General features: G+C 52.6%; 1 long non-coding RNA gene across 1 annotated transcript; it reads left to right on the top strand.

Moving 5' to 3' along the window:
- Positions 1 to 344: 344 nt before the first annotated feature.
- LOC144313511 (uncharacterized) lies at positions 345 to 20,987 on the top strand. The gene is made up of 3 exons (XR_013379155.1): positions 345 to 729; positions 8,328 to 8,499; positions 18,879 to 20,987. It is a non-coding gene; the product is annotated as an uncharacterized LOC144313511 (long non-coding RNA).
- The last annotated feature ends 1,334 nt before the right edge of the window (positions 20,988 to 22,321 follow it).

Here is a 22,321-nt window from a genome sequence, read left to right on the forward strand (position 1 = left end):
AGGTGCTTGATGTGCCAGATACATCTGATGGGTGAGCCATCATTCATGACTCCCGGTCCTCGGGCCAAAGACAACCCAAAGGCCAATTTCCTTTGATGGCTTGGCCAGTGGACATTCCCACATCCCTCTCCCCATGACTCGGAGCCACAGCCAGCTGTGAGATGCCAGTCAGGAACCACTTTCCTCCTTCATGACAATTCACTATCTGCCCCCACTCCTAAATAAGAGAACAGGGGGTTGGGGGGGGGCACCTCAGCATCCTCTGCACCAATCCTGCTTGCTCAGTGGCCATCTTCACTCTGAGAGCAAGACTAGCCAGGTTTCATGAGTCCAGAGGCAGGGGTAGGGTGGGATTTACAGGCAGGCAGAGCCATGGAACCAGAGAGACCACTGGGTCAGCTTGACCATGATCCAGAGAGGAGACAGTCAACGGTGGACACATAAAGGAGCCTCCCCCTTGCGGGGCTGCAGCGAATGTTTGTGGGAAGCACCAGGCTCAGTGCCCAGAACAGGAGCTCGGGAGCTGGTAGCTATTACTAGTGGCACAAGGATGGAGCAGATTATCTGAAATGGAATCTCTCGGCTGCCCAGCCTTGTGTCTCTTGGCCCAGTAACCGTGTCCAGTCTCTCCACGGAGAGGAAAAAGACTCCCAGGCTGCAAGGAAAATTTGCGGATAAGTCGTGCAAGGGAAGGAGTCCTTTGTGCAGGGGGCACCCCTTGTGCAGGAGGTAAGTCCCTTGTGGAAGATCTTGGTAGCAATGGAGAGAGACGAGAGGGCCAGATTAGACAAGTGGCAAACCCTGACCTTTCACACGGTCAGCAAGTGCTCGCGTGACCCGTACCCAGCCCATTGTGAAGAGGGAGGGTAACCTTTAAAGGCTGTGTCCTCTTTCTCGATTTAAATGAAGTAAGTTTAGGCATCAAAGTACCTGCGTGGTGATTGCATTCTCCCGGGGTCAAACCCTTTCTCCTGTAATCTATTCTCCAGATGGGATTTTAACTGGATATAATTACATCAATAGCATGCTAGATTCACACGGGTGAGCGATCACATGCTTTTCTTTTGAAGTGAGACTGGCAGCCCCTGCGGTTCAGCAAATGTGGCTGGGGTGTGTGTGTGTGTGGTGTGTGTGTGTGTGTGTGTGTGTTGTTTGCAGGGCAGGGGTTCTAAAAAGCAGAGAGACCCCAGGGCAGATCAGTCTCCACTTTTCAAAGGCAGCGGCTCCCTGTTTCTCTGCTTTGTTCTCCCTGAATGTTTCTGGCAGAGAATTCAGGGAGGAGGTGGACCCCAAGTGGGGGTTAGACTGTCGCACAGCCAGCCGGTGATCTGCAAATCTGTCACTTCCCCTCTCTGGCCTCAGTCTCCCCAATATATAAAATGCAGCCTTTGGGCTGGTTGATCCATCCATCTGGGCGGAGCAGGACAGTGAGTCCAAGCGAGGCCCGGATGGAGGATAGTAAATGACCCGGAGGTGGAGGAGGGTGGGAAGGATGAGCCTGAGGAACGTGCCAGTTTATTTTTTTTTCAAGATTTTATTTATTTATTCATGAGAGACACATACGCAGAGAGAGAGAGGCAGAGACACAGGCAGAGGGAGAAGCAGGCTCCATGCAGGAAGCCCGACATGGGACTCGATCCCAGATCTCCAGGATCAGGCCCTGAGCTAAAGGCGGCGCTAAACCGCTGAGCCACCCGGGCTGCCCAACGTGCCAGTTTAAAGACCTGCCCTGACCACTTCAGCCTGAGACCAGGCCCCAACCACCTGCCCTTGCGCTTGGCCGAGTGGTTTTCTCCTGCCACCAAATCCTGCTCCAATGCCTTATATGGCAGGACATAACTGTCTGGGTGTTGATGCTCCTGCTTTGAGAAGATCCCTCAAGCAATGATGAGGCAGCTCCTATAAAATACCCATCTCTGGTTGTTCTGGTAGGTAGCTCTGTGCCCTGTGTGCCTAATGCCGCCTTCTGGTTCCTCATCGGATCTGGTCTTGAGCCCCCACCCTTGGTCACAGAACTGATAACACAGTTGTGCTGCCCTCAAGTGTTAACTTCTTGCCTGGACCACAGGTAAAGAACCCTTGCCCTAGGTACTGCCACCAGGGGACCCACACTCAGACAATGCTTGAGCCATTGGGATGGGCACAGGGGCATTGGGGGGGTGTGGGTGCCATGGCATGTTCAGCTACTGAGAACTCTCTAAGCTCCACTCACCATGTGTGTACTTCCCTCCATGTGTGTTTGACATTATTACACCATGATGAGAAGTGTGCTCATAGAGAAACAGGGCCCTGGGCATCTGGGTGGCTCAGTGGTTGAGCATCTGCCTTTGGCTCAGGGCATGATCCCAGGGTCCTGAGATCAAGTCCCACATCAGGCTCCCTGCTGGGAGCCTGCTTCTCCCTCAGCCTATGTCTCTGCCTCTCTGTCTGTGTCTCTCATGAATAAATAAATAAAATCTTAAAGAAAAAAAAGAAAGGGAGAAACAGGGCCCTTTTTACTGCGGTGCCCAGGATAGGCTGGTGGGGTGGGGGTGGCAGGAAGCACACCAGACAGACCAGCCAACATATGAGCACACTCACAGAGAAGCTTGTGTTGTCAAATGATGTACCTAGATGAATGAATGAATTAGGAAAGACATGAACTACTAAGCAGGTGAAGGAAGGAAATGTGAGGAACGTGAGCATAGCTGAGCACTCAGGGATGAGTGAGGGCCAGAAGGGGCCGACACGGGGAGGGTGAGAAAGGAAGACCCCATGACCACGAGGAGCTGAGCACTTGGGTGAGCAGGGGAAGAAAGAAGCAGTGAACGAGAGGACATGGCAGAAGTTGAGATGAGGGAACCGCAGGGTGAAGCAAGGAATTAAATAGCACGTGACTGAGTATTTGAAGACTTCAAAAAAAGAAACAATGCATGTCTGAAAAATACCCCTGAAGCATGAGGGAAGGAATGATGGATGTGAACATACAAGAAACAGCAAGCAGATGAATGATTGCATACATGCGTAAGGGGATGCATGCTTCGATGCGTGCCGGCTGCCTGTGAGAGGAAGTGATTCATTGAGCAGAAAGCTCCCCACTCTGAGGAAAGTGTGTCCACTCAGACATCTGCGGCCAGGGGCTTGCACCTCCAGCATGTTCTCCTCAGAGAAGGTTCCTAAGGTGACTTCACTTTGGATTTAATAAAATTATTACTGAGCAAGTGTCAGTGACGCCACGGGGTGAGCCACTCCCTGGGATTAACTCTGGCTTCGGTGGAAGGAGCTAAGTGGGAACCACTACATTGCCTTCACAATTAGGTCACAGATAATTACCTATTATGGAGCAAACCCCCAGCATGACTTTAATAATTGCCATTTGAATAACACATTTTTACTGTCTCCTTGCAAATTAACCTCCGAGAAGTATAATTAATGTCAGGATAGGAAAGTTTGCTGAGTGGCCTGAGGATGAGGAAAGAAGCTGGTGCTGTCGCTGTGATGGTCCTGTGAGACCCCGAGGCCAGGTGATGCTGTGACAGAGCTCAGGTTTAGGAGAAACCGGGTCCAGGATGTCAAACAAGTCATTCTCTCCTCTGGGCCTTGGTCACCTCCCCCATGAGGAGAAGATGCTTCTCCAAATTCCCACCCTCCCTGGGGCCTCGGAGATGAAATCCTTCATCTGGTCTCACTGGAGACCCAGGTCAGGGTCAGAGTTGGTCCCACCCCTGGCTCCCCAGTGTGATGCACTTGTCTGTGTCTGACCATTTGAGTGACAGCCAACCCCCTCCCCTAATTAGCAGTGATAGGGGTGGGAGGGGAGTGAAGGGTTGCCAAAGAGGGCAGTGGGAAGGGATCCCAAAGAGCCTGAGCCCCATGCAGTGTGGACTCCATCCCAGAAGCCTCAAGGAGCAGAGGAGTGAGTACACAGTTCTGTGTAGCCAAGCTGAACACTCTTGTGCTTGGGGTCAGGAACCTGGAAGTGATCCCTGGTGCGCCCAGGGAATCACGTGACCATGACTTAGCTTGGGGTCCATCACCTATAGGACCTGCCACCAGTCCCAAGACCTATCTACTTCCTATCTCAGTCAATGGTGTTGGGTACAGAGACCCAGTGACCATCCCAGACAGTCCCCGGACTCAGCTCCACCCAGCAGGACCATCCCTGCTCAGATTCCCCTGTGCCCTCTGCTCTCCCCAAGTAAGTCCAGGCTCTCAGGGCAGCCCTAGCAGGTTCGCCAGGAACTGGATCAAGGGGACCCTGCTCACTGTACCAAGGCAGTCAAGCACACCCCGAAGGACACAGGTGGCTGGATAGGCAGCCAGGGATCCTCTTATACTTGCTACACTCTTCAAATTGTCCTTGCTCATCAAGAAGTGCTCTTAGAGACAGAGGAAGTTCTAAAAATCAAAGGAGGCAGTAGTGGCTCCTATGAAATGAGATCCAGCTTCTTTCTACACAATTAAACATGAGTATTTAAATGTCCCTATTACAAGACACATGGACTCCTGCCAGGTAGGTGTGGATGACGACACAACTAGGGGGTTCTGGGTGTTGAAGGAGCAAAGAACCAGGGGCCTCAGTGTCAGATAGACTGGGGTTTGAGTCCAAGCTCAGCCACATCCGCGGGCAGATCGCACTTCCCCCCCACACCTCTGAGTCCTCATTTCTGGAGCGGGAGGCGGCTCTCACAGGTGTGGGCGAAAGAACATGGGGAAAACGCGGGGCAAACATTCCAAACATGTTGCTGCTGCGATCAACCAAGTGAAGAGCAAAGATAAAGCAGAGATTGTCTTAGGAGAGACGCTTCTAGCCTCTGTCCCTGTGGAAATTTCCTCAATAGGCTGCTTGAGCCACTTTGATAATCTCTTATTCTTCTGACAAAATAAAGCTCCACTGCAGAAAGCCTTATCACCACAGAAGAAAAGAAAAAAGAAGACGCTCGCCCTGCAATGCTCATAAAATCCATTCCTTACACAAGGTCCCTGGCTGCAAAGAGGCGAGGGCGGTCCCTTGCCCCTCCACCTGTCACCCTGCACCAAGGACCAGACGAGCAGTCCCATTGCATCCCTGCAGTGATGCAAGGGGATGTCATCTCCTTGCTGTGCATATGGGGAAACTGAGGCTCAGAGCAGTGATATCATAGCAGTGCTCTGAGCCCAGAGCAGAGCTTAACAGCACAACAGATGTCACTGAGCACCAATCATGAGACCTAGCAATGAACAAAGTCCCTGCTCCCATGGAGCTGGAGGTGTACGGGGGAATATAGATCATACAGGATGAAGTTATAAAATATGTCAGGCAGTGATAAGTGGGAAGGGGAAGAATAGGGCTGGTGTCAGGTGGCCTTCTTTGTCCTGACAGAAGGCTTGCCTGTGTCTGCTGCCACATAGCTTCTTGGATCTGCTTTCTGCTGGGGAAGCTCCTAGGCATGAGGAGCATTCTCATGGGAATAATGGATGCACAGAGTAGGACCTGAGAATACTTCATTCATTCATTCATTCATTCATTCATTCATTCATTCATTCCCCAGGCCTGATCAGTGAAACAGGCAGACAAATGCTCCTGCCCAGAGCTCCATTCTAGCCCAGAGCCTGATGCCTACAAGTTGGCACAGATCGATGAGGTCATGTCAGCTCTTGGGCTCCTTGTCTATATGACTCAGAATCCATAGAGTGGTCACCGTGTGCTGGGAATGATGCTGAGAGCTCATGTGCTCCATCTCTGCCAGTCTCATGACCTCCCTGTGCACCCACCATACACAGATCAGGAAATGAAGGCACAGAAAGGTGAGGTCAGCTATGCAAAGTCACAGCCAACCAGAGATTTCAGGGGCAGAGGACCTGAGTTTGTGTCCTTGGCCATTCCCCAGCATTGTGATCTCGGGATGGTTCTCCCTGCCATGCCTGTTTCCTCAACTGTAAAGTGATGATGGCAGTGGTACCTGCCTCAGGGACTGTTCTGGGAGCCTAGATGATGCCTGGCACAGCGAACTGTGGCAATACTGACAGTGGCTCCCTCTCCTATGGTGCTCACTGGGCTAGTCCTCCCAAAGCCCCTCCATGGAATGTGCTTCTAGAACCCTTTAACAAACTGTGCCATTGACCCCAGTTTATAGATGAGGAAACTAAGACCAAGGGGGAGTCATTTGCTAAAGTCACAAGATGACAAATAGCAGAGCTGGGATTCTTTCACCTTGTGTTTTCTGTCCATCCTGGTTTTCTCCTTTGCTTCTCTCTTTGCTCTCTTCTTGACTCATTTTCTCCTGCCCATAACAGTGATCAAATATCCTCCATTACCTTTCTGCTTCTATTGTTTTGGAAGCACCCCTCTCCTCTCTGTTTGTTAGCTGACTTAAAATGAAAGAGGTGTTCTCATCTAGACTTAACACAGCCTAAAACTACTCAGCAGCTCTCTCTCCCCCTGAACGACCCTGCCCCTTCAAATGCCTCCACTAGCCTGGAGGTTGGTTTCCTCTAGTGTCAATTCCATTGTCTTTTTCTACTTGCCCTAACCGAGTTCTCAGTGTTATTGTTGATTCTCCTCTCATTTCACTTAGTCAGTGAGCGCTAGACTTGCTTTTCCTGCCTTCATGCTAAGCCTTTGTAACCCTTAGGTTCAACATCCTTCTCTCTGACATGATCCATTATTCATTCTTTCAGTGAGATCTGGTGAGTAGGAAACTCAGTTTTTATCTAAAGATATCTTTGTTCTCTCCCTCAATTTTGAGTGATGGCCTAGCTAGAACTAGAATTCTACTTTAGCAATTATTCCTCTTGGAACCAAAAAATATTGTTCCACTGTTTCCTGGTCTCAACTGTTGCTGTGGAATGGTCTGCTGTCAATCTGTCTTTCTTTAGCTGATCCATCCTTTCCTTGGTTGCCTTTTATTTTTTCTAAAGTGAACTATTTCTAATGTATATTCAAAAGTCCTTCCTACTCCCTTTCATACACTACCACTCCACCAATTTTAACCAGTGCTAACACTATGGATTAGTTTTGCCTGTTTTAGAACTTTTTATAAATAGAATTATGCAATATGCTCTCATTTGTGTCTATTTTTTCCTTCTCAATATTATGTTTGGAGTTGTAGTTCATCAATTTCCATTGATACAGATACAGGCATAGGAAAATCTAGAAGTAAAGCTAGGTCTCTCCATAAATATAGATTTTTTAAAAGGCTTCTTAGGATTCATAGGACTTCCTGAATCTGAAAATCATCTTTCAAAATTCTCAAAAATTCTGGTTCCTTATCAATTTGATCATTTCCCCTTTCATGCCTTCTTTTCTTATATTCTAGAACCCCTATTTCATGTTTGATGGACTATCTTATTCAAATCTAATCTAATGTGTCTTGATCTCATTTTTATATTTTATACCAGTTTGCTTTTTTGATCTGTATTATGGAAGGTTTCCTTTTGTCTACGTTCCTATTCACTTATTCTCTTCCTATCTTTGCCTAATCTGCTATTTTATTCATTTATTATATTTTTATTTCAAAAATTATACACTTGTAGGTGCCTGGGTGTCTCAGTCAGTTAAGTATGCCTTTAGCTCAAGTCATGACCCCAGGGTCCTAGGATCAAGCCCCATGTTGGGCTCCCTGCTCAGCGGAGAGCCTGCTTCTCTCTCTCTCTCTGACCCTCCCACTCCCACTCATGCTCATTCTCACTCTGTTCTCTCTCTCTCTCTCTCAAATAAATAAATAAAATCTTCAAAAAATTATGTACTTCAATTTAAAATATTTTATTTTCCAACATACCTGCTTTTTTTTTTTTTTTTTTTTTTTTTTTTTACAATATCTGGTCCTATTGTGATGATTTTTAAAAGGATTTCCTTTTCTAAAGTAATTTAGGTTCACAGCAAAATTAAGAGGAAGTTGCAGATATTTCCTATATAACACCCCCCCCCACACACACACACACATGCATAGCTTCTCCTATTAACAACATCACTTACCATAGAGGTACATTTGTTATAATTGATTAATCTATGTTGACAAATAACAATCGCCCAAAGTCCATAGTCTACATTAGGATTCAGTCTTGGTGTTTTACATTCTGTGGGTTTGGACAAATGTATAACGACATGTATCTACTACTCTAACAGCATATCAGTATTTTCATTGCCCTAAAAACCCTCTGTGCTCCATCTGCTCATCCCTCCCCCCACCATTCTTATGATTTAGATTTTTCCTTTCATGTCTTTATTTTAAGCATACTTGTATTAGATTTCCCCTAGAATCATTCTATTAATTGGCATTTTTTAAATTACCCTCTCTTCTTGTTTGTCTGTTACCTCTTGCTTAAGATATCCATTCTTCATTTCTTTTGTAATTTTGGTTTTCAAGGTCCTCTTCATTAAGGCCTTCTCTGTGGGAATCTGGTATAGCCTGAGCAGAGGAGGTGGCCCTACTGAGCTAATCTGGATTGGATTCTTCAGATGCTCCAGAAGAACCATCCACTTGGGTCTAATTATGGATTAGTGCCTTCATACCTCTGTTCAGAAATCAAACTTATGAGGTAAGTTAAAACTGTAAGCCCATGGAAGGTCCTGGCCTGTGTTTACAAATTCCAAAGATAACTCTTTTTTGGTCTAGTTCCACTCAGAGTCCAGAGACAGACAGGATTCCCTGCAATCTCCTACTTTCTCCCAATAGAATATATGTTTCTAATACACTCTTTCACTGAAGATGTAAGACTTCAAAACCCCCAGCTCTGTATAAGGACCAAATATGCAACTTGTAGGTGCCCATGGGCACAGGACCTTATTTATCCCTGTGAGGATAAAGCCCTAGGGTCACCGAAATTCGCAGTCTCACTCCCACCCCCAGCGTGGTACTTGCCACCCAGATTATCATTTCTTCTCCACTGCCTGGGGATATCCTTGTCCTTTTCTCTATATTTGAGCAAATATTTCTAGAGTTTGTAGGGAATAGGTTTTCAGAAGCAGGAGTCAGAACCCAGTCTCTAAGTTGTGTCTGTCTCCTGCCCCACCCACCCCAGGCCCATCTGGGCTCACCAAGTCTGAGGATCCCATGGGGCAGCTGGATATATGGATCTATGGATCTATGGATATATGGCCCCAGTCTTGGTACATGGGGCCAGGATGAGGATGAGGACACAGATTTGGAGTTCAGTGGATATGCTCACTAACGTCTTTGGGAGTGTTTAAGTGTCCACAAGCATGTTTTTGAGTAGGCCCGTGGCCAAGCTGTGAACATTTACACCTGGGTCCCAGATCAATGACAAATGTGAGTGCCAACTCACAGGCACCATACTCTGCTGCTTTTAGGGGAAGAACATTCTGGATACATATGGTCCAAAAGTAGAAAGGAGGTAGCCTGGGGCTGTATCAATAACCCAGGATTTAGGGTTGGCCAGACATGGGTCTCTACCTGGGCTCTGGCGCTTTCTAGATATGTAACTTTGAGCAAGTCAATTCTCTTCCCTGAGCCTTAGCTGGAAAATAGAAACAATAAAGTCCACCTTGAGTGTTCTCTGAACACAGATTACACAGGCCTCATGCCGAGTGGGGCACATGGTGCTGCCTTAGGAGTTGGATCCAGAGCCTCTGCCCTGTGTTCAGCCAGGGCAGACAGACCAGGGCTCAAGGTGGACCTCAGTGCGTCACCTTTCCTCAGGCAGGAAATGTAGGGAAAAGTTCTCCAAGCAAGGGAGCCAGTATTTGCAAAAGTCAGAGATGTGAAAGGGCATGGAATGTTCTGTGAGCAGAACTGAGTGGTTCTGTGTAGCTGGTGTGATGAGGGAGCATGGAAGCAGTATAAACTCTGAGGGATAGTGAGGAAGACCTAGGGGATAGAAATGTCCCAACAGGTCATGGTTGGCATGGCCAAGCATGGGTCAGAGAAGTGGGCCTTAATGATGACAGCTGGCAGAAAACGAGCATGTCTGTCCTCAGAGGACTCGGACCTTCAAGACCAGGGAAACAATTCCTCCCCTACACTCAGCATCATGGTTTCTTTCAGTTTCCCTCATAAATGAATGCTAGAGCTCTGGACAGAGTCCCACATGGATACAGAGATGATGAAAGGGGCAGAGCCAATGGCCTGTGGTTGGAGGAAAGAAGTTAACATAGTATATCCCTATGAAGCTGATGCTATGCTTAGTATTAATTATTTATATAATAAGGGACTGATAATAGCATCAATATTTTGTTGATATGATTTTTATATGATTATTAACAGTAATAATTAATATTCATTACAGTTAACATATGTTAAGAGCCAGGCAGTATTCTAAGAGCCATGTGTGTAAATATATGTATGTGTGTGATATATTTATATCAGTTTATTTCCTCCTCACACGGCCTCATAAGGAGAGGACTAGGATTACCCTCAATTTACAGATGAGGAGACAAAAACACAGAAGGGTCAGGGTTCACCAGAGAAAGGGACTTGGGGGTGGGGTGGGGGCGGCAGGGACCCGGGAGTCAGGCAGGTCAGAGTTCACATATTCTGGTCGCTCACAAGCCGTGTGGCCTTCAGCAAGTGACTCCGCCTTTTTTTTAAAAAGTAATTTATTTATTTATTTATTTATTTATTTATTTATTTATTTATTCATGAGAGACACACAGAGAGAGGCAGAGACATAGGCAGAGGATGAAGCAGGCTCCCTGTAGGGAGCCCGATGTGGGACTCAACCCTGGGACCACGGGATCACGTCCTGAGCCAAAGGCAGACATCCAACTGCCAAGCCACCCAGACATCCCTGACTCTGCCTTTCTGAGCCTCAGTTTTCTCCCTGTCAAATGGAGCATGGGCTGGGTGCCCCCGGGACCGAGGCCTGGCAGGGGCTGCGGACACAGGAGTGCCCCCTCCCTCCCTGAAGCTGCGGTCCGAGCGGCGTCCCTGCTGGGGTTCCAGGCACATCTGGGGCTGGGACACCTGGAGAAGAAGATGATCCCTTAGTGAGAGAGGAGCTGGCTGAGCCGTCTCCTGGGGCTTTCCCGGGAGTCTGTGGGGCCCAGCAAGCCCAGAGAATGGAATAGCAATGTCGTGGTCTGGGGTCCAGGTCCCACCTGGCAGGGAGCAGGGGCCCTCCAGGCCCGCCCGGCAGCTGTGGGCAGAGGGGCTGAGCTGCACGAGGGAGACTGGACTCAGCAGGAACGGCCGTCTTTGATTACCTTTTAATGAACAACATGCTGAAATTACATTGTCAGCGGTTAATTATCACTTGTTAAACAAGTATGTGCCCAGATTGCAGGTTTTATTTCTATAAAGGTTCGCAAAAACTTATTTTTCTGTTATTTATGAGGGCTCTCTGAGACACGCGCATTGTTAGAAATGAGCTTTTTTTCCCTAAATGCAGATTTTAAAAGTAAACAGGTTTCTTTGGCATTGAGTCAGGGTTCCCTGTAAATAACAAGAAAACTCTCATCCAGTTTAAGCAAAGAATAATAGGGGAGGGGACGAGCTCCAGGGGCTCCTTGGGACCGTAGGGAACTCGGGTCTGACCCGGGCCTGGAGCAGGGGCCTGGCAGCCGTGTCTGTCCCTCTCTGTTTCGGGGTTCATCTTCGCTTCTCTGCCTTCTGTCTCATGTCTCCTTCTGCAGCCAGATGTCTCAGCTTCCCTACTCACCTTGTAGATACAGCCCTCCTGCCTTTCTTGAAATCACACATCCCTGTGTCTAGGGCTAGCAAAGGTGATGGGCCAGGCCCGGGTTTGAGTCCTGGTTCAGCCACAGGCTTGCTGGTGCAACGGGCAAATCCCGAGCCTCGAGGATCTGAATCTGTCTCCAGGACCAGGTCTTGCCTTGCGCGCTTACTATGTGCTAAAGGTCATCACGGGGGCAGATGTGCAGTACCCGTCACACAGTGGGCAATACTACTGTTCCCTGAGCAGAGTGGGAGCCCTGCATGTGGGGGACAGAGATGGATGAGAGATGTCACTGTCTGATAGTCCCTCACTGGGTGACCACAAGACCTGGAACAGATGCTGTGTGACCTCAGCCTGAACCATGAGCCCCATTTCCCTGACTGTAAGAAAGGATCATTGTAGGGATAAGTTGAGATGACGGTGACTCAGTAAATACTGGTTTGCTTTCCGCTATAGCATCTTGGCTACCATAGGGTTTGGTAAATGTCCAACAAGTGGAAGAAAGAAGGAGAATACATGAACGATATTCAGGGTGAATAAATGAGGCACTGAGAATTTAAAATACTCGGCTCAGCATCTGGAATATACTATGTTCTCAATGGACGTTATGTGTTATGAGTATCAACTTTCTGCCTGAGGTCAGAGTGACCCCCACCACAGTCAACAGAGTACCTGTGAGGGACGTTCTTGGTGGTCCAGTGGCCCTGCTAGGTTAGGAGGGCTTATGACCTCATTATTCACAATTGTGTGTGCCAGGCCTTGTTCACGGAGGGCTGGGGCTTCTGGCTCCATCCTGATTGTCCAGGCAGCTGCGAGCAGGGAGCAGGGCAGGGAGACCTGTTGGCATCCCTGGGCACACGCGGACCCACATCCCCTGTCCTCATCATTCCCTTCCCCGGCCCACAGGCTCCTCCCCCCTCTCAGGGCCCTGGACAGGCTGGGTCCGTATGGTGACACACTTGTCAGGTACCAGGTACAGAGCTAGATCCCAGGGTGTAATAATCAGCTACAACGTGGTGAGGGAGGAAGCGACACTTCTGTGCAGAGACATGACAGCCAAGGAGGAGTCAGCCAGGTGAGATGTCCTAGAGGATGCTCCAGGCAGAGGGAGCAACATGTGCAAAGGCCCAGAGGCTCAGGTGGCAGGAGAAAGGCCTGTGTGACTGGAACACCTTGAATGGAGGGAAGGTGACAGGTGGTGCGGATACAGAGGTAGGTGGAGCCAGACTGCAGGTGGCTTTAAGGACCCAGGATGCCACAGGATGCCACAGGACGCCACAGGACGCCACAGGACGCAGCACTGAGTTATGCTTTTAGCTCTTCTTCTTGCGACGTGTGGAGAATGGGTGGCTGATGGGATGAGAGTGGAAGAGCAAGGAGTCCCCGCGAGGTGCAGGGGAGCAGGGACGGGGCCTGGCCCGGATGTAACGGAGAAGCACTGGGTGCTGCAGTCCCCAGTTGCCATTTGCAAAGATGTGGATGGAGCTAGAAAGGATAATGCTGAGTAAAATAAGTCAGTCAGAGAAAGACACATACTACATGATTTTACTCATATGCAGGAGTTAAGAAATAAAACAAATCAGCAAGGGGAAGAAAAAAAAAAGAGAAAGAGAGAAGACAAACCAAGAAACAGGCTCTTAACCATAGAGAACCGATGGTTACCAGAGCGGGGGGTGGGGGGAGGTGGGTTAAATAGGTGGTGGGGCTTCAGGAGGGCACTTATCGTGATGAAATATTAAATTCATTAATTTTTAAAAAAGAATAGATGATGAGATGGAAAACTGGTCGGACCGGAGTGTCAGGAGAAGAGCACAGCATGCAGAAGGGAGGCTGGGGTTCACTGAGACCCAGGGGTCCTTCTGGGCGCCCCCGCGGGAGAGCCTCACCTCCCCATCACCTGCATGGTCTCGGCTTGAATGGAGGGGGGCAGTGAGCCTCCGGGGGAGCACCTAAGGGTCAGAGCAGGGTTCTCCGGTCTCTTCTTCCCTGTCAGTGTGACTGAGAAGCCCGTGGGGACATGCTGACCCCCCAGGACAGTGGCGCCCCATCAGCCTGGGCCCCGGGTATCTGGGTGAGCAGAGCCCTCCCCGCTGACCCCATGGACCTGTAACAGGAGTGAGAAGTCCTTTTGTTGGGGCACCTGAGTGGCTCAGTCAGTCGAACAGCTGGCTCCTGATTTGGGCTCAGGTCATGATCTCGGGGTCATGAGATCGAGCCCTGCATCAGGCTCCACACTCAGCAGGAAGTCTGTTTGAGGGCTGTCTCTCCTTCTGCCCCTTCCCCTACCAAACAAACAAACAAATAAATATTTTTTAAAAAGAGAAATTACTTATTCCTTCAGGAGTGGGAGGAGGTCATCACATCACACACCAGCTCACCCTGACCATCTGTATTGTAAGCCCTAAAATTTCCTATGTTGCCTTGACAGCTCTGAACCTCACAGGACCTCAAAGGCCTGACAGAGATCAGATATGCCTCCCACCCCGCTACTTCCCGTGTCCACCAGGCCCTCGCCTAAGGGGTTCCAGGGACCAGCCAGTGAGGAACCAGTCACACAGACCAATTACATTCTCCTACGGGAACCAGGGGGGCATAGCACCCTCTTATTCCTGCAAAGCCTCCCCAGCCTGAGCTGGTCCCCTCCGCTCCCCGTGCGAGCGTGGTGTGGCCCTGCACGGCAAGCAGCATCCTCCTCCCCCAGGCTGCAAGTGTATATGAGCAGGAAACCCGGGTCAGTCGCATCTGTCCGGTGACAGGTGTTATGGGGTTAGCCCTTCCATTCTGTCCAGGACGGACACCGCCTCCCTCACCAGTGAAGCGAATGGTAGGTGATCAGAACACGGTCACACCAACGGGAAATCAAGTAGAAAAATATGCGCTAATCTAAATTGAAAATAAAGAAAGGCACTAGCTAGTATCTTTGCTGGTGAGACGCCAGTGCTTTATATATGTTTTTCACATTCCAAGGGTTTTATGATAAATATGCATCACTTATATTAAAAGAAAACTCATTGCCATTAAGGAGAACAGGGAGGAGGCCAGTCCTGCCCCGGGCTGCGGGCACCTCTCCCCACCTGGGCTCCTGCGCCACGCTCTGTCCCCTCCCCGCCATGAGCCCTTTATTATAGGTCCTCCCGTCCTCTAATTGTCCGCCCCACAGCCCCACACTATGCAGCACGGCCGCTTACGGTCTGTTCCCGAATGTGTCATCGGGCCAGTGGCCTGGGTTCCCCAGCAGTCAGCGCAGCGGTGGCCGGAAGGGGCGTCTGTAGGGGCCGCGGCGCCCGCGCTCCCTCGGGGCCTGGAGCCCTAAGAGCTGATGCCCAGTGCCGGGCACTGTGTGAGCACTCGAGGGCACTCACCTACTTCGTCACTTCGACAATCCTACAAAGGAGGCCCCATCGCTCCCCCCCGTTTTACAGATGAAGATGCAGAAGCTCAGAGAGGCTTAGAAACTCATCCAAGGCCGCCCAGCTCAGAAGCGGTGGAGCTGAGCCCGAGCCCGGCAGTCGGCTCCCAAGTCCCAGCTCTTGCTCTGCTGAGCGCCAGCCTTCGCGGCCGGGCCTGTGCGGGGCTTGGTGCCCAAAGAGCGCGGGCGCGGCCCTGCCCGCTGAGTAACACGCTGATCGCGGTACAAGGCCCGTGAGTGTGCATCGAGGGCTCCCCGGCCCCAGACATCTAACCCACGGGAGTCACGGGGTGCCCGCGCGGCCTGCACACCGGACTGTCACGGTCCCCGTGTTACGGATGAGGGTCTGGGACACAGAGCCCCTGGGTTTGCCCAGAGCGTCCCCCGGGGGCTGCCTGCAGGGGTCACATGAGCCGAGGCGTCGGCCTCCCGCTACTTTGCTAAATCCTTACAACAACCGGATGTAGCCGGTGTAACTGTGCCCATTTTACAGGGTGAAAGGAGGGAGGCTCAGGAAGCCTAAGTAACTTGCCCTTCATCTCACAACGAGGCCGTGGCAGGGCCTAGACGGGAAACCACAGTCATCCAGAGCTGGTTAGCAGGTGGCCACGCTGCCTCCCTCCACCACGACGGGCCTCAGGACCATCAACAGAGACTGAGTCTCCGCTGTTGGGGTTTGGAATCCGAATGCAAGAGGCCCCGGGGATAATTACTGAGATGCTGTCCTGAGCGCAGGGAGGGGAGAGAGCAGGAGGCTCAGAGGAAGGAAGGGAGGTGGAGGCTGGAACCCAAACAGGCAAGGAACCCTGGCCCTGGATGGGGTGGGGGGCTCCCTGCAGGCGCCCCCATGACACAGGGCAGCGCGGCTCCAGAGCGGCAGGTGGATGGCAGCCGCTTGGGCTCAAGAAACTCACTGTCAGTCCTAAATCCTGAGTTGGTTTATGGCCCGGCCTAATTGTTCTAATTGCCATTATCACGGCTAATAACATTTTGTGACAGCCATAAACTCAGAACATCTGAAGTGGGCCCCGGAGAAGGGAGCAGCTGAGGACGGTTTGGTTGTGAATCAAAGGGAAGCGGGAGGGCCCGGGTTCGGGGACTGGCTGTGTAGGCTGGAGACAGTGTCTTTTCCTAGATTGGCTGAAAGCAACACTCACAGAAGATTAGAATCAGAGCATCTGAAGCAAAATTAGATAATGAGATGTTAAAATCATTGGAGGTCATTAGTGCAGAGTTTAAAAGACCGTTGTCCCAATCATCAAGTAAGGGTTACAGAACAAGGCAGCCAGGCGTAAGGATGGGACACTCCTGGACCCCGGGCCCTGGGGGGCAGCAGAGCAGCATCTCGGGCCCTGGCAGGTGGAGGAGGTGAGTGACGGGGCCCAGGGAAGGGGCCTGGACCTAGTCTTACTCTACTCAGCTCTGGGACCACCCCATGCCTCGTCTAAAAGTCAGGAGACTGGAGGCTTCCCTCGTGGACCAGGTGAGCCCTGACTGTGGTGAGTGAGCCGTGCAGAGCACGTGCTGCTGTAACTGAGAGTCGCAGATGCAGATGTAGATGGATGGTCGGGGGTGGGGCGGGGCGGATAGCTAGCTAGACAGACAGACAAAATGTCAGGGCCAGAAAGAATCCTCTAAAATCTCCAGGCCTCTGTCTGCCTGTGGGAATCACCCGAGGGCTTTGGAGCAATCCCCCCGGCAGGCCCCATGCCAGCCAGGAAGGCCAGATCTGTCCCTGCCGCTCCCTCAACACCAAACTGGGCTTGGCTGTAAACACTGTGGAATGCGTGAACAGGTGCAGAGACAGGGCCCCTGAAATCCTCGCTCTGGGACCCCGGTGCCCCCAGTTCACCGGCTGTGACAGGGGTGGGGCCAGGGTGCCGCCAACCTCACGGAGGACAGTTCCAGCACGTGCCTGGAACAGAGTGGCTCTGTTTATCTCCCCTGGTCCCTGCTCCATTGTGCCTAGGAAGGGGTGCCCACAGGGCATGGCGGAGATGGTGGGGTGGGTGGAGCCAGGGGTGGAGGCCAGTCTAGGCCCCAAGCAGCTGCATAGCCTAACGGACTAGGGGCTCCCTCAGCAGCCTGCAGGAGCCCTTGGGCATCTCTGAGTGGTTGGGCCTGGAGACCTGAGTCTGCTTCCAGACCTGAGCAAGCCGCAGCCCCTTGGGCAGGTGTGTTAAAGATACAGCTGGGGAACCTACCCGACCTGGCATTGTCCTCCGTGTCCCCCCAGGTGCTCATCACCACCCAACATCATCCTGTATCCTCTCAGGTGCTCATCACCACCCTGCATCATCCTCTGTGTCCCCCCAGGTGCTCATCACCACCGACCATCATCCTCTGTGTCCTCATCCAAATAGCAGCCAAGTCCCTGGCACCTAGAACAGAGCCTGGGGCATGTTAGGCACTCAGCACACAGTTGGGTGGGAGAGTGACTGAGTGAATGGGCCTCAATTTCCCCATCTGAAAAGGGGAAACTCACTCTCCCACAGGGTCTCTCCCAGGCCCATTCCCCACAGGCTCTGTCTTTCTGGGAAGCCAGGAGGACCAGGAGGGCTGGCAGAGTGGCCACGGGTGCAGGCCTGAGTTGGGGGCCCAGCAGTGGTGACAGCAAGGTCCCCCAGCAGGGCTGGGCTGTCCCTTTTGTCCCACACTGGCCGCCCCAGCTTCTGTTACTAAGTCGTGATGTGCCTGTAGGTGTATGATTGTCAGAAGTGGTTTTACATGTTTTGGTAAATCTATAAATACGGACCATAATTATCCATCATTAGCATATGCTTATGTTCTGCATAAGTGCATATTGTTTCCCCCAGAATGCGCGTTGCCAACTCACGGCCAAGACACAGTCGTGTCTGATGATCACGTGTGCCCCCATCACCGATGACACAGAATTGTCCGTTTATTATCATGGAGTGAAGGGGCAGCAGGACAGGGGCAAGTCCTCCCATGCCTCAGGCAGGTTCCGTGGCCCTGAGCTCCGGAGGGACAGGGATCGATCAGGAGCCGGCCACCAGCCGGACCAGGGGCCCCGGGGACGCTCAGCAGGGCCAGGAGGGACCCCTGCGCACCTGCCTGTGCCGCCTCCACCCGGGCCCTGCAGTGGGTCCGAGCACGGTGGCTGGAATCTGCTCGCCCTCACACCCGGGTCACCCCCTGAGCCTCCGTTTTCTCAGCTGTGAAATGGGGGTGCAGACAGCTGCCTCGTCCAGGGTGGCCGCGAGGAGTAAGCGAACGAGCACGCGTGAGGGGCGCCCGCACACACAGGAAGCGTTCCCCCGCGTGAAGTCATCCTCCTGCCCTTGTCACCCCGGGACAGTCCCTGAGGAGCCCCAGCGCCCATTTCACAGACGGGGCTGATGGCGGCCACGGCCAACAGCTGGTAGCACCCCTCACACCGGGGCCTGCACCCAAGACCTGGGCACCTGTGCAACTGCCCCCTCGGCAGGTGCCGTCCTGGCCCCACCGCACGGGGAGGGGGCTGTGCATGGACCAGGTCACACGGCCCACGGAGGACACGGGCTCCGTGCAGGGCCCGGGCTTGGCCACCACCCCAGACCCCACCCCGCCCAGGACCCTCGGTCACGGCCCCTACCAGAAGGCGGTGGACACGGGCGGCCGCCCACCCAGCGGCCCGCCCCTCCTTCCTTCCCCGGCAGAGCCCTGGGTTCGCTCGGCAGCAACAGGCTTGGACCTGGCGGGCCTCCCCGGCCCAGGGGTGAAGCCAAGCCTGGCCCGCCTCCCCCTCCCCCAGACGCGGTTTTAGGAGTGGGCGTGGGACCCAGATCTGGTCATGGAGGTGTGAGGGGAAACCTGCTGGTGGGGAGAGCTCCTGGGAAATACTTCTTCTGCCTCACTCTACTCCCTCCTCTAGACCTGAATGCTGGCCCGTGAGACGATGTTGGGAGCTGTGGCAGCCGTCTTGCTACCATGAGGCACCAAGATAAGGAAAAAGGCCAACGTAGTAGAGGATGATAAACAGGAAAGAGAAAAGACCCAGGTTTCTTGGCATCACTGAGCATCTGATCGATCCCGGAACTACCTCCCTCCCGACATCTTTTTGCTCATGATCGTTTCATGTCTCGGTTGCTTGAGCTGTTGTTGTGGACTTTCTGTTACAAATTTCTCAACACGGTCTAACTGAGAGAAGCACCTACCGTGTGCGCGGCACACATCTCTCCTAAGAGTCATGGCCATTCGATTATACCCCATCTCTGCTGCCAAACCCTGGGGTCCCAGAGGGAGAGGTTGTGTCTTGTAGGTCTCTGTAACCCCAGAACTTGATAAGGATCATGATGCACAGCGAGCCCCAATGACCACAGTGCAAGCAACATGAATGAATGGATGGATGAATCAATGAACAAATGAAGTTCTTTGCAAACTGTAAAGTGCTGGGCCCGAATGCAGGATTCGGATCTGAAAAGGTGGGAGGAGCTGAGGAGCGGAAGAGGGGCAGGGAGGAGAGCGGGGATGAGAGCAGGAGCAGCATCCAGGCTCCAGCAGGGGTGAGGCACCGCCGTCCTCCAGGCGCCCCACCCCCACCCCCTGTCCCTCCCTCCTGCTGCACAGACCAGGGACGCCAGGTCTGCGAATCGCCTCCAGCAGCGAGCGCCTCTCTCCCCACTGGAACGCTGAGAGGCAGGCTTCGAGCTCTGTCATTTTCCCCAAAAAATTGTCCCGAGCAACCTAATGGTCCCCATCAGCCCAGCTGCGCTTCTCGGCCGCGCTGTTTCGGGGAGACGGAGGTGGGGGCGCCGGGAGAGGAGGCCGCGGGAGGACGAGGAGCGAGTGCAGGGCGAGCAGGCGAGGCAACTGCAGCTCCAGGTTTTGCAGAGAGACGGGATTAAAGAGTCAAATGGAATGAATTTTGCCATCAGAGTAGGAGATCTGACTCCCTCCACGTGCTTTAAGAGACTTGACGAAATTCGTTTTTCCAGTAGGTAAGACCAGGGTGTGAAATAAGACTCATCCTATCGTGAGAGCTCCGTTAACCGCTTGACAGAATTGTGGGTTATCCGGGGAAGGGCATTCACCAAAACTGATGAATCTCCCGTTGTTGCTCTTCTTCCTACGGAGGCCCGGTATTTCTGGGGGGAGAGGTCCTGAGGGGGAGGAGTGGCAGGCGTAGGGGCCGGAGCCCTGCCCGGCGTGGCCGTGGCGCTCCTGCCCCCTTCGCAGGTCCAGAGAGCACTGGGAGCTGAAGGGGAAAGGCCTCCGGCCTCCTCTGAACATACCTTAAAGAGGTTATCAGAGTGGACAAGTCGAGGATTCAGCGTTGGCCGATTCCCTCCACTTCCTATCTGTGACAACAGTGACCTGATGACGTTCACCCGGGGGGCCTGCAGGTGCCGGGAGCCACACAACGAGCCGGCCGGGCACAGCCTGGCACGAGGTAGGATCCCCAGAAGCTTCTGTTTCCTCCCTACCTGCCTCACCCCGAGGACCCCTGGGTGGGGGTCTGGGCCCATTCCCGAGCCACAGTTTGCAGAAACGCCCCTGGGGTATTCCTCAGTGTCAGCTGCTGTCCCCAAAGCCAAGCACTCTGTCATTTCTCTGTGTCTTCGGAAGTGACAAGATGACACACAGCGGCTCCTTCTCTAAAACCAGCGTGTTTGCAAATGTCGGGTCCCTGCCTCCCCACCGAGGGCGCGCGTGTGCACGTGCGGTTGTGCATGTAAATGAGTGTGCGGGCCCCACGGGGAAGGACCGAGCCCTTGCAGTCTGCAAGGTCCCCAGCGCAGGACCTACTGATGCTGCTCCAAAGGAAGCCCCTCACCACCACGGGGCCACGGGGACAGACGGACGAACACAGAGCTTCACTCACAGCCTCCAACATGTGTCCAGGTTCCCATCTACTCAGCCTCACATGTGGAAGGAATGTGCTTCTTCACAGATCCTGTGATCATCTGCTCAATCACACAACTATAGCGCCCCACATATTTGTTGATGAAAGTGTAAATTTGTACAATGTAAATATTGAAGTTCTAACCCCATTTATGACTCTGTTTCACCGTTTTTTCATTTTTTTAATTTCCTGGGAGCCTCAAATCGAGGAAGAAGCCAGGCTGCTCTGGGCTCTGCGAGGCTGGCGCTGGGTGGACACGGGCCCAGGGGGAGGGCACGGCACATGGCGGATGTGCACCTGCCTACAAGCGTGAGGCCCTTGTGAGTGTGACTGTGAGCACACGGGACGCACAGGTGTAGGGTCCAGTCCTGTCGCTTTCCTGCCTCTTGAGTGGAAGGGAGGGAAGGAGGGAGGGAGGGAGGGAGGGAGAGGGGAGGAAGAAACAGAGAGGGGGACAGAGGGAAGAAGCAAGGATATTGGCTTGTTTCTTGACCTGCGAGAGGCTTTTAAAAGGTTGATCTTTCATTTCCCAGGGTCTTGACAGGGAAGTGGTGTCATCCTCATTTTACAGATGAGGACACTGGGGCTCCGAGAGGTCCAGCAGTTCTCCTAGGGTTACAATGATGGTGAAGGATGGAGCCCAGAGCTGGACCCGCCTGAGTGTGGAGCCCGGCTGCTTTCCTCTGCAGACAGTAGAGTCAAAGCTTAACCCCTGGGACCCCAGAGTTGGCCGGACCTGGGCTGGGTCCCAATGCTTCTGGTGACTGGCTCCATGATCGTGGGCTCAACTTCCCTGTGCCTGTGTGCCACTCACATATGCTCCCCACAATCCTCCAGTCCTCACCCACTAGCTGTTCCTCTGTCACCCTCCTTGCTTTGAGGCCTGGAGGGGTCATGAGGAATAAGAGACAGTCCACATGGGGCTCTTACTATGGCATGCACTGGACACCAGCTACCCCTGGAACGTGTCAAGCCTGCCGTTCTGTCTAGGAGGGTCCAGAAGCAGGGGTGGGGGGCTGCAGGGGGCTACCAGGGAGGAGGTCAGGGGGCACCAGGCTAGGGATGGCCAGGACCTGGGGCCCTCACCCTGCCCAATAAGGAAGGTCTGCTACACACACCCGAGGTCTGCACCCCTCCTTCTAGGAGCAGGAGGCCTCGGTGTGAGTACCACGGGAGGTGGGCCCAGTCTGCTTCGCTCATCACTGCTGGTCAGTGCCTGGAACAGTGCCCGGCACACTGCAGGCGTTCAGTGAGAGCTCATTGAATGAATGAATGAGTCTTCCCCACTAGCAGTATCTGCCCACCCAGAGCCTGTCTTGTGATGGGCCCAGACAGGATGTTTGTTGAAGCACGAATCAGAGTCCCACGAAGGGTCTTGGAGGTGGTCTTGAGTCTTGAGGAAGACGGCAGGAGGCAGAAATTAGAGCCCTGATCAGGGCAGGAAGGGCCAGCAGGTGTCGAGAGTGGCCCTG

Source organism: Canis aureus, chromosome 5 (genome assembly GCF_053574225.1).
Source record: "Canis aureus isolate CA01 chromosome 5, VMU_Caureus_v.1.0, whole genome shotgun sequence".
Taxonomy (NCBI): domain Eukaryota; kingdom Metazoa; phylum Chordata; class Mammalia; order Carnivora; family Canidae; genus Canis; species Canis aureus.